We start from the raw sequence: 5,083 nt of genomic DNA on the forward strand, positions 1-5,083 counted from the left end.
TTTAAATAAACTTTTGATAACATTTTCGACATCCCAAATTTAAACAAACTTTCGACATCCTAATTAAGATCATCAGTAGCATTGACCCATTACATTCATATACGATACACTTGCAGCATCTAGCTAACTAAACATTAATCCAAACTAAACTCAACACCACATCATCAGTAACATTTTTCACTGGCAGCTAACACTTCTCATTTCTTCAGCATGATCACGACACACAACAATGCAACCACGACAATTACAATCTTCAAGAGCAAAACCACAGTTTCTACTTCTGTACCAGTGCTTCTATGACCTTCATAACTTTCTCCTCCTTTGCTCCAGGTCCACCATGGATAGATGCTTCCCTCTCGGCTTGTCTCTGGTTCAGCTCCTCCCTCCTGTCTTCAGCCCACCCAAGTGCATCCATACCAGCATCTCCCCTAGATTGTCCATCTCAATCAAGTACTGGACGTACTCTAATTCCCAATTCCAGAAAATGCAACCTTTCTGTCAAATCAAACCAAAATAGTGTCAAACCCTATCCATGCAACTGCCAGATTTAGCAAGAATCCCTCAAAAATTCCCCAAAATAATGAAGAATGGGTGAGCTCCAAAACATACCCCATGGTCCTCGCACTTGAAATACGTCCAGCCGGTGTGCTCCGCCGTCCCCGACACGCTGCGCTTCACCATCCGACCGCAGTAGGGGCAGGGGATGAGTGAAATGTACGGGGCCCTGCGGCGGAGCGCACTACTGCACGAGCTCGAGCTCTTCATGCCGACGACGCTCTCGGACGAACAACCTCTCCGACGAGCTCTTATGGCGGCGGCGGAGCTCTTCTGGCGGAGGGCAGAGAGAAGGGTGGGGAAGAGTCAAAGGGTGGAGAAGGGTGGGGAAGAGTGGCTGACAGTTTTGTAGAAAACTCCCTCCTCTGTTTGCCCCTTTCAACTTGCCCATTCAATCGGACTGGCAGATGGGCCCCGCGCGCGCCACGTAAGCCCATACATCTCTCTACACGCGGCGGTGACCGTCTGCGACAGGCCAAAACAAGATTACTGACCGTAACAGCGTATTATGGGTGTACAGTGACCTCCTTGTGTCACGCCGATAAGTACAGTAACCCGCCATATATTTTACTCCTTTCAGAATGTCAGCGAAAGCTCAGAGAGTGGACACGAGTATTTGGCTGCGTATGTAGGTCCATGATGCCCTCAACCAAACGTGACATCCCATATCCAAGTTACCTTGGATACAGGAGATGATTGAACCTGTGTGACACTCTAACTGGAACCAAGAGCTAACAAAATGATAGGTAGATTAACCGACAGCGCACACGAGACTCGAGCAACAAGTCCGTCACCAGCACCTCGGACAGGGGCTGAGCATCGGTCTGCCAGCCGAACAAGCTCAGAATCACATAAATCTGATCAGAGCAGAGGGAGCAAGAGAACACAGCAGCATCGCCAATCAGCTCACCATGTCTATTGTTCTCCTACTTACTGATGAGGGCCCTTTGCTTGTGGCGAAGTGGTGAACCAGCCGCGAACTGTCAGCCCTACACTCCTCCATATTTAACACCAGGACAAATTATCTAGGTCCGTTGCCTGGTATATTTTCCCTAGTGCAACTCCAATATTATTTCAAGGCTCAAGAAGCTTGTCAAGCTTTTGTATCACATCCAAGCACCAGGATCTATGCCTCGCTACACTCATTGTATCTTTGATGGGCAAGCAGGAGAGCTGCTTCACAACATTTCGGAATCAATAGCAGTGCCCCATAATTCTCCCTTTATAAGCCTAGTAGTGAAAAGGGTGTAATTCTGTTCAACTACTTTTGAGGGGCCACAAGGCCTTCAACTTATTGGCTAAACCCTATTTGAACCATGCATGGTCTTAAAAAGCAGGATATATGCTATAGCCGTGGCCTGCAAAAAAGGGCTATAGCCACCTTTTAGAAAGTTATAGCCGACTATTTAAAACTATGATTTAAACATGTATTATTGTGCTATTTAGTTTTATTAAATTTGTTATGCCCCTAGTCCTAAAATTTCAAAAGATAATGCAAGAAGTTCACATATATACAGTGGAAAAACTAAGTTTTTTTTTAGAGTGAGAACTTTCTTTAGGGTGAAAACCTAAGATATATGATCGAGTAGCGACGGCTCTTGTGTACTATTTTTTACTTGAAGACGTCGCTTTTGAAGGACTTGAACTTCAGGTGTTGTCATGGTGGTTTTTGTGATGTTGCTGTAAGGGCTAGAACACTATAGCGGAACTTTCCTTTTTTAATCTTCTTCTTCTTTTTTTGGATGTGTACATCCATACTATCATTGGTGTATGACGTTCTTGCAAAGACTCGTTGTAATGGGTATCTTCATGATATTAATATTCCCTTTATCAAAAAATATACAATAAAAAATATGGCAGTATACACTTAAAATTCTCATCTCATGAAAAACACAGAAAGAAGAGAAAGAAAATTTTCTGCTGGATAAAGAAAACTCTATCAAGTCTTCTTCTCCAAAATTATAGATTAGAAAATAAAAAAAACCATGTATTTCGGTCGTATGCATCTCACAAAGAGCATGACATCGACGCTCCATGCAAATTTTATGTCTCTCACGAGTACAGTTTGTGCAGAATCATATAGTCTTTTCTTAGCTCCCATAATCTGATTTTTTTGCGAGACTCTTAAAATGATGTTAGGGTTTTCATAAATTCAACTGAGCTGGAGCTTCTTTGTGTTCCAACTATCATTTATCTGAACTTATGGTTTATGCCTATTAACCTCGGGACCATAGCAAGCAGGTGAGTGAGAGCTCCTACCGCGAGGAGAATGGAATAGCATCTTCAAGGCGCTAGATCCACCATTGATGGTGGGCACGCTCTGATAATACTTGTGGACTTTAAAAATGCTTAACTGAGAGAAGTTCAGAGACTGGACATGAGTATTTGCAACTACGAATAACTTGAAGCTTTTGTGAATAGTCCCTCTTTCTTTATTCACCACAAAATTGAGATGACCGAGTCATGTGATCCCTCATCCAAGCAACCATGTGTAAAGGAGATGACTGAGTCAAACGACACATTAACTGAACCTATCTAGTAACTCTATAACTAAAAAACCTAATAATGCTAAGGGCAGCAGCAAGATTAACTCATAGCGCGCGCACACACACACACACACTTAAATGCTAAGGAGACCATCTGGCTGCGAGCGCAACAGGCCAAGAATGGCCAAGCTGTGATCATAGGATGATAGGAATGGTGACGAAAGAGCAGAGCGTCGTCGCCAATCCGCTCGCCTTCTCTGGAAGTCTCAAGCTTAGTGATGAGAGCCCTTTGCTGCTAGCGTACTCGCGAACCAGCCACGAATTGTCCCCTCAACCGCACACTGCACTGGATTGCCCAGCTGGTTTGGGTAGTGTAAGCTGAAAAGGTCAGCTTTGAAGCATGCAGTGAAAAAACTAACACCACTGGTTCCTCCGCAGTTAACGGCTTCTGTGCCATATTATCCAGGTCTGTTCCCTGGAGTATTTTTCCCTAGTTCCTCCTACTCCCATATTATCTCAAGACTCAAGAAGATTGTCAAGCTTGTGCACCACATACACAACTAGGCACCAGGATCTCTGTCTCGCAAGTCGCAACACTCATTACCTCCCTGAGTGGGCAAGCATGAGAGTTAGTTCCGGGCATTTTAGAATCAATAGTAGTGCCCCATAGTTCCCCTTTTATAAGACCAGTAATGAAATGGGTGTGCAAGACCTTTCCAGCTACTTTTTGGGTCCACAAAGCCTTCAACTTAGTTGCTAAAACCTGTTCGAATATATATTATTGTAGGGACGGAAACACCCACACCCATGCATGGGTGTACAAAAGTATTCCACATTTTATATCCAGTGGAATATTTTCTTCCTCTTCTTTCTGTGATATTACTGCAGTAAAAACTTAATTCTCTATACATTTCAAGTGTAATACTGCCATATTTTCCACCCTATCCACTCTCTATAAAATGCTATAAAGTCTTATTCTCCAAAAGAGCCAAGACCATGTATTGTGGGGACTCATAATCTGAGGTTGAACTGGAGGTTTCTTATGTTCCAAATGTCGTTTATCTGAATTAATGGTTTTATGCCTCTTAACCTTGGGATAATTGTGGTGAGCCTTGTGCTAGTCAGGTAGTCTGGCTTATTAATTGGTTAGAGATACTCTGTTCCAACCAAGCTTCTGAAATTTAATCTCTCATATGTCTATTGAAATAGAGTATATATCATTAGGAAATTCACACACATCTGCCATTATAGCCCGAGACATAGCTTCCATGTTACTTTTGAAAAAACATATGTTGAGATAAAAAAAATAAACAAGTATAACTTTGCCAAATTATTTATATTGATACATGAATAACTTTTTTTTCATGTCATCGATTATGTTCAACATCTTAAATGCCTAAACAAATCCGAGTAAACCCGTTATCCATTCAGTATCACATAACCAACAGAGATACACATGTTCAAGTAAATGTGTTCGTTCTGCTTATTGTTCGCAAGTTGCAAGGGTAAGAGATGATACTAGTTGCTGCGGCTGCGGATGTGCGGGTGCAATCAGCTTGGCATGATATGACCCGGCGAGTTCAATTTTGTAGTGTTAAATACTCAAACATTTTCATGCCATATATTTTTTAATTTAGCTAGCTACCAAATATGTTAAAAATTTATGGTAAATTTCTTTTTGACAGCTCGCAATGGAGCATGTAAATATCTGGAGTCAATTGGCAATTCCCATTATGTTGTTGATTTAATTTTACTATTTGGAGATGATTTCTAGGCCATGCAATGTATTGATACATACAATTGAAACAATATTACAACATTAAAGTACCAGTTTTCTTTTCCTCTTCCTTGTGAGCTATGATAAAATAGGTTGTTTTTGTAGCTAACTGCTGTTGAGTACTATTATTCATCAATTACTCCTATAAATGTTCTCTATTTTTTTCAAGCTGGGTTATTGCATTCTGCATGACATAATTGTTCTATTGTAATGTGTAGGTACCATGGGAAATGTTATAAGATAAGTTCTTCACATAGGATGTAAT

The 5,083-nt window shown here is 41.5% G+C and overlaps 1 long non-coding RNA gene across 1 annotated transcript; it reads right to left on the reverse strand.

The window, feature by feature from the left end:
* LOC127309709 (uncharacterized) lies at positions 1-1,741 on the reverse strand. The gene is made up of 2 exons (XR_007857293.2): positions 610-1,741; positions 1-495 (listed from the first exon to the last, which is right to left on the reverse strand). It is a non-coding gene; the product is annotated as an uncharacterized lncRNA (long non-coding RNA).
* Positions 1,742-5,083: the final 3,342 nt, after the last annotated feature.

The sequence above is a fragment of the Lolium perenne genome, chromosome 6 (genome assembly GCF_019359855.2).
Source record: "Lolium perenne isolate Kyuss_39 chromosome 6, Kyuss_2.0, whole genome shotgun sequence".
NCBI classification, from domain to species: domain Eukaryota; kingdom Viridiplantae; phylum Streptophyta; class Magnoliopsida; order Poales; family Poaceae; genus Lolium; species Lolium perenne.